Here is a 13,251-nt window from a genome sequence, read left to right as displayed (position 1 = left end):
GGGAATAGAGGTTTTCTGATTGAAAAACAGAACCTCCGTTTTATCTGTATTCAGTCTCAAATGGTTCGTAGTCATCCAGCTGCTGATGTTATTCAGACATTGGCGAAAGTTGAGGAATGCGGAGTCCGAGTGGTCCCGAAAGGAAAACACCAACTGAGTGTCGTCGGCGTAGGATACCACCCTGACTCCGTAGGACTCCACGACGTCAGCCAGGGGGGCCAGATAGACATTGAAGAATAGAGGGCTGAGGGCGGAGCCCTGTGGCACCCCACATGACAGAGGTTTTTTCTGTGATTTGTAGGGGCGTAGTAGCACTTTCTGACTTCTAGATGAGAGAAAGGACTCTATCCAGCCGAGAGCAGTGCCACCGATGCCTATCTGCCTGAGACGGTCCAGGAGGATGGGGTGAGAGACCGTATCGAAAGCTGCGGACAGGTCGAGGAGAACCAGCATGGCCTCCTCGCCCCTGTCCACGCACTCCCGAATGGTCTCCGACACCTCCAGCAGGGCCGTCTCGGTGCTAAATCCTGCTCGGAAACCGGATTGGGATCCGTGAAGCAGAGAGTGGCTTTCCAGGTAATCAGTAAGTTGGAGCTGAACTGCTTTTTCCAGGACTTTGGCAGGTTTAGGAAGGAAGGACATTTTACATGATTAAAAACCTATTAATTGTTTAAAATATTAATTCAATTGGCTTTTTTCGATTAATTCAAAAACATAATACCTATTTTCTCTTACCTTTAATCTCTCACCAAGGGTCATTGGTAATCCAACTGTACATACATCTTCTGTCATATCCAAATCCCAAATTTAACAAAACAGAAACAAATTCATACATTGCCTTCTTCGACTAACCCCAAAATGTCTAAGCAAACCAATTACCTATACTTACCATTATCCGTGGTAAAGACTTTCGTGGTAAAGGCATGCATTGTAATGGAAAGTGTGACAAAGGCATATGCATGGTTAAGCCATATGTGGTAAAGACATATGCTTGGTAAAGACGTTGTTGGGGCAGCATGTTAGAGGCACGCATGGTTTAGCAATGCTTGCTTCTGTCATACAACACCTGGATTCTGCCATCTGTGGATCTACAAACCCAACTGGTGCCACACCAGTCCTGGACCCATGGAAGTGGGCCTAAGGTGTTCTGCAAGCCTCTGTGGATCCAGTCAAACTAACGCATCTCCTCTGCTGCACGGCGCAACCCCTAGCAGAACCGATACATAGCCACTGCTATGTGGATCAGAACTGTTGCAAAGACCCACATAGCTGCCCGTCACAGCATTAAAATCAGCGCTGCGCAATGCATCCTTTGAGCAGGCCCTCACACCCCTCATTGATGGCAGCCTCAAAGACGACTTTGGAATCTGCATTGCGGCCTCGCATCTCCTTGGAACTGAAGCATCGTCTGAATGTGTGAATTAACCTCTACTCTGGACCTCACATTGCAAGCCTTCATCAAAGGGATCTTTGACGTTGATGCAGCAGGACCTCCCACCTCAGCCTCATCGCATTTTGGGACTAAAGAATCGCTTCGACTGCAAGACGCATCTTCAAAGCAGATCCTCACAATGCTTCAAAAACCAGGTTTTCAGGTACTTTTTTCAATGGGTTTAACTGGGTACCTGTAGCTGGCCCAAGCTCCATAATGGTTGGCCTGAACTTGTGACTTTGTCCTGGTCTATCACAACCAGATATCCACAGTCGAAGTTTTATGCCTTTTGGTGCTATTTTCAGTAAAATATTTAAAATGTTATATCTCCAATTCTACTAATTTTATTTTTATCATTTTGGTCTTGTATTATTTAATAAAAACCGCTCTGTATTTCTAATTCTGTTGTGGGTTCCTTTTAGGTGTGTTTTCACTGTGTTGCTGTGTGAAGTGTTGTACAAATACTTTACAAATTTCCTCTTGGTTAAGCCTGTTTGCTCTGTGCCAAGCAGCCCGAGGGTTGGACACAGGTTAATTTAGTGTTGCTTGTGAATTCATCCTGAGAATAACTGTAGTTGCTGCTTGAGAAGGGTTTCACCCTCCTCAACCAGTAACTCATGTTCCTACAGGGTGTCAAAGAGTTCTTTTCCCAGTAGATCACTGTTTGAGGATCACTGACGAGGGCGCTCCCCAACCATGTATCTACCACTGAGGGATTTCTTATGGAGGTGTAGCACATCCTGTGGCAATGAGCGAGGAGTATCTTTACACCTGCAGTCAGGGCAGAGATCCACCCTGAGTGTGGACATAAAGATATTACTAGCAAATGCCAGTTGTGATTTCCCAAAGTCATAAACTTCGATGTTTGTCTCAGTTTAGATCAAACGTCTAAGTTTACCTTTGTGAATCAGGTCCATAGTGGGCCAGAGGAGCAGTTAAAGAATTATTTCATACTGCTTGTTAACAAAGCAGTAAAAGGATGTTTAGTAAATATAGATCAGCTTGACAGTTTGATGCTTGTCCATTTACGTACTTTAACAATGAGTGCATATTTGCCAATTTGTTGTTAGTATTATTAACACTTTACTTTTCAAGGGATCCTTCAGGCTGCATTAAAACAAGCAGATGAGGGTGTGGGGGTGGAGCCAAGCCATGCTTTAAATGGCTGCTCTTTAGTGAATTTCCACTTGAATGTGAGGCCTGATCATATTATGGACTAACTGGAACCTAACATTCAAATCCACATGCGAAGGAGAAATGCTGGAAGATTCCATTGATTCTGAGGTCTGGTAAGCAGGCTGCACATGAACATCAAGAATCAGATTCTTTGGGGCCCTAGTATGAAACATACTAGAGGGCGCGGCCCGCTCCAGCACGTGTTACACACATCTTCTAACTTATCCGCATGTGGGGAATGGCTGAGTTGTCTGTTACTGGAATGTGGTGTGACACTGTGCCCCAGAGGTGCTGGTGATTCCAGGAGCCGCCTCCGGTAAGCTGCCTCCCAGAAGCGGACTCCTGGAGTTATGAAACTGAAGAAATTCTTCCAGTGAGGCCGCCCAAGTAGTAGGGCAGTAATGGACTCTCATGGGAGTGGACCGGATTGCAGAGGACCAGACCTAGAGAACCATCTGGGTCTGTCATCTTGGATTGGAGAGGCTGACCTGGGATGATGCTGCTTCTCTGACCAACAAACACTGAGTATTAAAACTAAATGTTGCAGTGCTGTCATTTGAAAGTTGCAATTGAATATTGTATTCAATGCACGCTTGTTATTAAAACAAAGTTTCTCTTAGGCTCAAATTCTTCTACCTCCCTCTTGGGCCTGGAGAGGGGACTTTTGAAAAACTCTTCACAACTACATACTCTCCCAGGCCACTCACTGAAACACATGAAGCTCATGTATCTTCTTTTTAAGCCTGGATCACAATGTACCCTTTGTGACCTATTCAAGGACAGTCCTCTGAGGGTGTAATACAGAACACGCCTAGATGCTAGGGAGTAACGCCACCAGGCAATTGTCTTTTTTCGAGAGCCCTTATTACCAAGAAACCAGCATCATGACCTGAAGACCACATCATGACTATGCTGACATTGGATACAATCAAGGGTTTCCTCAAGACTGCTCAATTATCAATATCTACAGTAAAAGGATCCATGCTTAAACAGACAAAAAACTGAAATATCTCAGAAAATACATTGCTACGTTGAGAACAACACTAAAAGTTTGACTAATCCAAAAACTAAAGCCATTAAATCTGCAGTTGGCAGGCCCAAAATATAGCATTATTGAAAAAGCTGATGGGTTTGGAGGACTAGAGTCAGCAAGATACGATCTGGAGGTTTGGAATACCAGAGTCAGAAAAAGACAAATACATAATTCATTTTTTTGTCAACCTTTATACCTAAGCAACTTGAAGGAGACTTTAAAACACCTTTACAAATCCGTAGGAATCACAGAATTAGAGCAAGAAATCAAGCCTTGAAAGACACCCCACAATCAGTCATTGTGTGCCCACTGAGGCATCAACATATGTCCCATGTATTGCATATATCTAGGTATCATGGACTCTATCACTACAAAGAACATAGGGCCTCCATTTCAAGAAATTCCTTGTGCTGTGCCCCTGCCTCAGGACAAATGAATTTAGATATAGATTACTGAACCCAGTTACAATGTTGATGACTTTGAATGCAGTGACCAGAGAATTCTAGGACCCAGAAGAACTGGAGAGAGTATTGGAAAATCTCAACTCAATGCCTAAAGATCGGATCTTGTAGCATCCATGCCCCCCAATTATGCGGCCCTCTATCACAATAGGCCGGGCAACACTCGAGGGGGAGGGGTGGCCATACTTTACAAAAACTCCCTGAAGGCCAGGACCCTCTTCGCAGAAAGCATTGACAGGGCGGAAGTACTAGGGGCAAGGTTCCACTCCTCCTCAGCCTGTGTCACCATCTTGATTGTGTACCGCCCCCCGAAAACACAGCCTAAATTCATCGAATGGCTGACGGAACTTGCACACAATTTGCGCTCACGCTACCAATGCCTCCTAATACTGGGAGACTTTAACTTCCATTGGGAGCTATCCCCCAAAGAGAGCCAAGCCAACCAAATGGACAAGGCTCTGACTGCTTTGGAACTTCACCAATCCATGACCGGTCCCACCCATGCAAAAGGACATACACTGGACCTAGTCTGGTCCTTTCAGCCCCTCATAGGCCCCCAGTCACCAGACCATGCCCTTGGTCTGACCATTTTATCATCTATGGCATCATCCAACCTCTAGAGCAGGGATCTACACCACCCCCAAGTTGGAAAACTATCAGAAGTTGGTACAAAATCAGGGCCGATGACTTAGTCTCCACCCTGCGAAAATCTAGCCCTCTGGGCCCCCCTCGCGGAGACTCAGATGCACTAAATAGCGCCCTTACGCAAAGGCTGAATATCGCCATTGACACCCTAGCACCCGCACGGAGGGAAAAGATAAGAGACAAGGGGAAGGGGGCCCCATGGTTCAATGAGAACTTCCGGAGCCTGAAACAACAGCTCCGCCAAAGCGAAAGAGCCTGGCGGAAAGCCTATGACCCTGTTGCCCTCTCAAAATATCTCAAAGCTTTTGCCACTTACAAAAAAGCAAGTCAAACTGGGAAAGCAGTCTTCTATGAAAACAAAATAACATCCGCACACAACACACAAAAAGAAACGTTCAAAATCCTGAAAGAACTAAGACAGGTAAAAGAACAGAAGGGAAAAATCCTTTACAACGAAACTTTTACGACGCAAAGCTATTGCAACGCAGGTTTTACTACGCATACTTTTACAACGCATTACACTGGGGTGCGCTCTAGAATAGGGAATACGTTTAATTTACTATCCAACACCTTCCCTAGTGTCCACGGGGACTGGAGTTGGAATCGTAAATTAAACTATTCCCTATCCAGCACCCCAAAGTGTAATGCATTGTAAAGGTATGCGTAGTAGAACCTGCATTGTAACAGCATGCGTTGTAAAAGCATGCGTTATAATGTCATACATCCAGAACAGTAGCCTTCTTTTGGCAAAGAAGACTGCGATAAATTTCAAACTTTCTTCACCAGCAAAGTTGGGGACCTTTTGACCACAATTAAGGACACCCCCCGCTCCAGTGCCCTCTAGAACCAACACCCATATGCCCCCCCTTTGACTAACCCCTCACCTCGTTCCCCTCGCTTTCGCATGAAGCCCTTGCCCCACTTATAGGGCGCGTGAAATCTGGCTCACCAGCAGACCCCTGCCCCCCAAGGACCTTTAAGATGGCTCTCCCAGGGATTGAAGCCGAGATTTTATCACTCCTGAATTCCTCCCTCGAAACTGGACTAGTTCCCAGCGATTTCAAGGAGGCGCGTGTGATTCCACTTCTGAAAAAACTTGGGGCTAACATCAAAAACTTGAAGAATTTCCGGCCAATTTCCCAGCTCCCATTCCTCTATAAAGTCCTCGAACTGCATGTGCTCGCCTCACTTTCACACCACCTGGAGGCCAACCACCTCTTACAATTCAACCAGGCAGGTTTTCGAGCACACCATAGCACAGAACTAGTCATGCTATCGGTACTAGACAGACTGAGACTGAGGGCCGACTCCAAGAAACCCTTTGTCCAGATCATATTAGATTTATCCGCGGCTTTTGATACCGTAAACCACAATCTTCTCCTGTCGCGGATGGCTGATCTTCGGATTCAGGGCATGGCTCTCACATGGCTCACATCTTTTCTGAAAGACCGCTCCCAGAGAGTGCAGCTGGGCGATGCGGTGTCCAGGGCAGGCACACTTTCATGTGGAATCCCGCAGGGATCGGCATTGTCACCCCTTTTGTTCAATGCATATCTCCAACCTCTGATAGCTGCACTAAATCAGCTGGAGTGCCAAATATATAATTATGCAGACGATACCCAAATTATCATTCAGATTGATAATTCCCCAGTAGCCCATACCAGAGTTCAGAACCTTCTCAAATTTACAATCAACTGGATAGATAAGACAGAGGTGTTGGCCGTCACCACTGCCACCAACCCATGGAGTAGTCTCTTCTGGCCACAAGAGCTGGGCAAATACCCAGTTAAAAGCCTGGGCATCAAGATTGACAATAAACTAGCCATGGTCCAACAATTGTCAACAATAGTGGGCGTCTGCTCAAATTTACTAAGGCAGCTGCGAAAACTGGCCCCTCTCCTCACTTTCGATACCCTCAAACGAGTGGTAGTAGCACTCATAATATCTAGGTTAGACTACGGAAACTCGCTCTACCTAGGACTCCCAGACCACCAACTGGCTAGACTCCAGATCATTATGAATGATGTGGCCCGACTGGTGTTTAAAGTTCCACGTCGCACCCACGCCTCCCCCCTTCTCCGCCAACTCCATTGGCTCCCGATCAGGCAAAGGACAAAGTTCAAAAGTCTCTGTATTGCGCACAAAGCCATCTTTGGCCACGCCCCGAGGTACATCAAAAACAGCCTAGCCAACTACATCCCAAACAGAGCACTCTGCTCCTCTGAGGCAAGGCTCCTAGTCTGTCCCCGCTCTCGACTGGTCTCCCTCGGAGGTAGAGCTTTCTCCACCATCATTCCACAGATCTGGAACAAGCTACTCGATAACATTCGGAAAGAACACTCCCTGCTACTATTCAGGAAAAAACGAAAGACCATACTTTTTCAGGAGGCCTGGGGCACACAGTAAAGCACCCCCTCCCCATCATTAACCAAAAGCAGAATCCCTCTCTCACAGCGCTTAGAGACCGTTGGTGATAACGCGCTATATAAATGCAAATTACAAATTACAAATTAAAGATATGGAGATATCGCCACACATGACAGACTCATCATCGTACTCCAGACAAGAACCACCCTCTAAACACAGTGATAATGACTGGGATTAAAACTGAGGTGGCGTCATGCAACAAAAGATAGAGAGAAAACCAGAACACACCTGAAAATGCCACCCTCTTTACCATCCACAGTTTGACCTGCTTCTGGAACAAGATAGGCGGATTACTCAAGGATTCAAAATGTTCCGCTCTGTTCTCCTGCCCCCTTCTTCTCTGCTTATCCAAGTTTGAACCTCAGCAAGGATGACATATTCCGCTACTTCAAGCTGTGAAATGCACACATGCAGGAGATGAACATTTCCACTCGCCTAAGTAAAGGCGTTTTTTTCATTTTCCTTACAGAACCAGCAAGTGTTGCTTTGGAACCCACCTTCATCACCTAGCTTGCTATGCCGCTATCAGTTTTAGATATTTTGAGAGAACCCTACACTGATATGACTAAGCATCATACTGGCTCGAAATATGACCTTGCTATATGGCGTTCAATGTAAACTGAATGATGCACTTCATCAAGAGAAAGAAAGTTCCCTCTCAGCTAGCATCCAAGAAACCTGTTTTATTCTTTAAAGGAGACTCACCTCTCTAAATTGGAATCTGAAAAAGTAAAAAGAAACTGGATTGTGAAGGCCACCTCCTCTCCACTTTGTGACAAACTAAACCAAATCCGGCAATGGTGGACAGTAACCATCAGGAAAGACGGAGTCTCTATCCCTATTCATAGGAATCTTGCTGCGATGATTCAGAAGACATGGAATGATCTGGTGGGTTGCTTTGTTTTCACTAAACTAATGTTTCAAAATGTCCCCCTTGTAGGGATCCATTTATGCAACTAATGGCTCTAAGCGGGATTACCTCATTATCTTGCTTACTCTCAGAATCTGCTGGCCAAAATTAGTAGTGGGGGAGACTGGAATATGAGGCTGAAAGGCCACCCAGATTCTCAACATGACAGAGCGAGAAGCATACTGGAAGACCTAATATCTGACCACCCGCAACTGGATCAATGACAGCTATACCATCCCACAGTGAATGAATATACTATCATACACCTATTTTTTCTGTTATTTGGGAACACTTCTTCATTATGAACAATACTGCCTTGCCTAGTGTCTGTAAATGTGGGTTATGTTAGCAGTGTTTGAGTTAATGCGCCAATCTATGCAATAATGGATTTTCATCTAATAGCTCTTAAACATGTATGTGACAAATACTGACAGTTGTGATTCTACCAGCTTTTCACCATGCTTGGCAATTGGCATGCTTAAGTTCAGCACCAGATCTGTAGAGGCACGACTGGTGCACCCCTGCATGCGTCAGGCACTCCACCTATCTATTAACCTCACATTCCCTCCATCTTTGACATAAATAACCATTGGAACAGGCCAACAGTGCCATGAATGGAGCTCCCCTCCCCCCCGCTCAGCCTTCATGCACTACACCCAAAGCTTTCAATATAAGTGACAGGATACAGATGCAATCTACCAACCAGGCAGATTCAAAAGGCCATCAATAGATATGTCTTATCAAGCTTAAACTCTTCTGCATTACTAATAAGCGTAAGCTCACCTCCAAGCCCACAGCAATATCCTTAAAGCTAAAGCACACTTCTGGCCCTCCCAAATTACTCCTATAACTTCATTCAAAGGTGAAACTATTAGTATGCCGTCTCATAGCCATAGATATCATGCAGAGTGGCACAAATCCAGCAGGTATGGACCATGCTTCGTTGCCACAACAGCAGTATGAATACGCTGTATAAATAATATAATTCAAATTAATAAATTCATATCTGCATTCAGCCCAGACACACACCTGCACACATTCCAAAAACCTGTAATTAAGGGAAGAATGTGATAATTGCTGTTAATTATGCTGTGAAAATATAATTTTAAATGCGAGGGTGCAAAGACAGCCAAAGTAAATCTAGCATCATATACCATAGTACTTAATCGAGGCCCGCCGTACCGGGCATCAGGCTTTTCCCAGGGAGGCTGGAAGGGTGGGGGCCGGATTTGTTACTGGGGGCTGGTTTTCTAGCGGTGCTGCGATATCTGCCCCAGGATACAAAAGCAGCAAGCAAGTGTTTTCTGCCTGCCAGGGCCAGGCAGTGCTTTCCCAGGGGATGGTTTGAGAACATTTCCAGGGCTGCTCTTGGTTCCCAGTCCGGCCCTGTACTTAATCATGATATTTAGCCAAAGGAATGTCTTCATCAAGAACACTGTGACTCTTCCCAAAAATGCTGCTCTTTCACCCACAACTTTAGAACATGTTTTGGTGACAAATGCAAAATCATGTACTCAGATCATAGAAAAAGCTTCGAGCCTCTCTACCGATTCTGACACCATCGCGTGCCTCGACTTGCAGCGAGACCCAACAGAGGTCCGGTAGATTTGCAGATTAAATTCAAACTGTTCGCACGCTTTTTATGAATTATGTTCCATAAAAAATAAGCGGAAATGTTATACGATTGCCTTTCCTTGAAAATGTAAAAATCGAACGGAATGCGAGTCTCACAGGTCCTACTTTCGCTGCAGGAAGCAAAATAAATATTTCATATGCGGGATTACTCACACTTCAAAGGTATGTGTTTTGTCACGGATGTATAGTTGCGACGCACGCACGGCCCTGTGAGCGCCAAACGAGTCTAAACGTGAGTGGGCTATGCAAGAAATATTTACTAGAATGCAGGCCACAATCACCAATAAAAATATTAAAAACAAAATACCATAGCTACCAACTCCTAGCACCCAGGTCCAATAATTTCCTGCCTTTTCAAACAAGAACCAAGGGGTTAAAAATCAGCAGTATTTTAAAAGCAGTGGCAAAAAATGTGACTAACAAAGATGCAGATATAATATGCAAACCACAGAACTAAAGTAGAGTCATTTTGTTGGTGCTCTAGCTTACTTTTTGAAATGTGACATTTTATGTGGCACCGACTATTCTGTGTTGCAGTTGTAGACGCATGCGCTGTATAATGGTGGCATGGAGGGGCAAGGCTTAGGTTGCCCAAATTGCTTTTGACCACTATGAACAGCAAAACAGCCATGCGGGTTTGCCTATCAGAGTTCATGGTAGTGTCCAATGGTCAAGGCCGATTTGGATATGATTGTCCCCTATCTTTAGTGGAACAGTGAGCGGGAACAATTGACTCAAATCTGGTCCAGCCCTGTGGCAGAATGCAATGTAATGTAAGGTGGATTTGTAGAGCGCGGCTTGTCACCCGTGAGGGTATCCAGGCACTGAATTAAAGGGTTCAATCCATCACCTTCTTGTTTTTCTCAAGGCCTGATGACATGAGGTGGAACTCTCTTCCAGTGTGGTTGTGACTGCCTGAAGAGCACCCACTGGACTAAGAATGGTGCTGTTTGGGCCTGACATGAGTACAGGGCCATCAAAAGAAATATGTCCAGGAGGTAAGATGCCCTCCAATGGATAACAGATAAATATTAGTATAGGCAAAAAAGCACTGGAAAATTTGAGATACTCGTGTCCATTCTTGACACAAGGAGGCACAGAGCAGCAGGAAGCATTATATGACATTGGTGTTACTTGCCCATTGCTGCTTTAAATAACCCAATGCATCCCAAAAAGCAGTGAGCACCATTTGTACAGGCTCCACATTCCTTTATAATAGAGCTGCGACCTTTGCGGAGACATTAGTGGCACCATGTCTATCTCTATCAACCTTTGTACGCAGGTTGCAACAAGATTGGTGTCTGACACATAAAACATTACCTGAACCTAGAATAAGAATATGACAACTGGTTCTGAAACAAAATCCGCTTGAGACGGAGTTTATGTTCTTAACAGCTTTTGCATCCCAGTTTTTATGTTGGCTAACCTCAGCTATAGGGAACTAAGGGCCACATGTATCAACTTATTTTGTATCTGCAAACAGTGTGAATCACTAAATTTGACCATTTTCAAATGCAAAATATCCTTTCAAGATGTATGTAAAGAGCCAGGTCTTGAGGTCCTTCCCGAATGAGTGGAGGGTTGGAGAGCGTCTGATGTTGACCGGGAGCAGGTTCCAGGTTTTGACCGCGATGTGGGAGAAAAACTCTCCCGCCCGTTCTGCTTCTGCGGATGTGGGAGACCTCCGCCAGGGCGAGGTCAGCGGAGCGAAGGTTTCTCTTGGGTACGTGGAAATATACTCGGTCGTTGAGGTATTTGGCTCTGGTGTTGTTGAGGGATTTGTAGGCTTGGGTGAGGAGTTTGTAGTTGATCCTCTTCTCGACGGGGGGCCAGTGAAGACTTTGGAGGTGTTGGGTTATATGTTCGTGGCGTGGTGCCTCTAGGACGAGTCTGGTGGCAGCGTTCTGGATGCTCTGGAGCTTGCTTAGAAGAGTTTTTTTGATTCCAGCGTAGAGGGCGTTGCCTTAGTCAAGTCTGTTGGTGATGAGTGCGTGGGTGACGGTCTTTCTGCAGTCAGGGGGGATCCATTTGAAAGTCATGCGGAGTATGCAGAGGCGGTTGAAACTGGTGGAGGAGACGGCGTTGATCTGGCGGTTCATGGAGAGGGAGGAGTCGAGGATAATGCTGAGGTTCTAAGCGGGGTCAGTCGGGGTGGGCGGGCTCCCGAGGGTGGAGGGCCACCAGGTGTTGTCCCATGCGGACGTGCAGGGTCCAAGGATGAGGACCTCTGTCTTCTGGGAGTTGAGCTTTAGGCAGCTGCCCTTCATCCAAGCTGCTACACTTCTCATTCCTTCCTGGAAGCTGAGTCTGGTGATTTCTGGGTTATTGGTGAGGGAGAGGATGAGTTGGGTGTCGTCGGATACGATGCTAAGCCAGTGCTGTCTGACGATGGCGGAGGTGGGAGCCATGTAGATGTTGAAGAGTGTTAGGCTTAGTGAAGATTCCTGGGGTACTCCGCAGACGATATCAGTGGGTGCGGAGAGGAAAGGGGGGAGTCTGATCCTCTGGGTTCTGCCAGAGAGGAAGGATTGGATCCAGTCGAGGGTGGATCCTTGAATTCCTGCGCTGTGGAGTCTGGTGGCTAGTGTGTGATGCGAGACAGTGTTGAAGGCTGCGGAGCGGTCTAGGAGGATGAGGGATGCGGTGTGTCCCTGGTCAAGCAGCATGCGGATGTCATTGGTGGCAGCGAGGAGGGTAGTCTCGGTGCTACATTATTATTGAATGTATTTATGTATGTATGGTTCACTATTTACATAGCGCACACTTAGTTGGTATCAATAGAGTGTTGGAAAATGAGCAAAGGAATATGATAGAGTATGTTGCAGGTAAGATGAGAACAGGCCCATCTACATTTTCTCTTCTTCCTCTCACATCAGAAATCATAGAAGGTGCTGTTAACATTCAATTAAATGAGAAAAACTCCTTGCTGGATACTACTAAAGCCTCCTTTCCCCCCAGTCATGAAACTGAACCTGCCCTAATAGCTGCCTTGGATGAATTGTGTCTCATTGTTGATTCCAGAGTTGATTCCAGAGGACCAATTTTGTTGCACTTTCGTTACTTCTCGTCTGACTTTGGAGCCACAAGGAGAGAGATGGTGCACTGAACTTGATGGTGTCCTTTCATAACCATAGAGAAAAAGCCATAGAGCAGTCCCCCTTTCAGTCTGCTTTTCATCCAGTTATGTGTTGTGTACCTCAGGGTTCGGCTCTCATGACAATGGTATTTAATCTATATATGACTCCACTAGTGCATCTTGTAGTCATGGATTTCACATTTTCACATATGTGAGCTGCAGATATCTTTCTTTCAAGACAGTTGAATGCTAGTTTTTCAACAAACATCTTGAATTTAACTCTAACAATGCAGGGATTATTGTTCTTTGGGCCACATAGCCTCAAACACCACCTGCACCTGATCCATACCTGGATGTCCAGTGCCTGCTTTAAGCTGTGACCAAACAAGACAACATTCCTGTGACTTGACAAGAACAACAAGCAAGAAATAGTACCTCCTGGCTCAATGACATGGA

This window comes from Lissotriton vulgaris, chromosome 6 (assembly GCF_964263255.1).
Source record: "Lissotriton vulgaris chromosome 6, aLisVul1.2, whole genome shotgun sequence".
Lineage (NCBI taxonomy): Eukaryota > Metazoa > Chordata > Amphibia > Caudata > Salamandridae > Lissotriton > Lissotriton vulgaris.
This window is presented reverse-complemented; position numbering follows the sequence as displayed.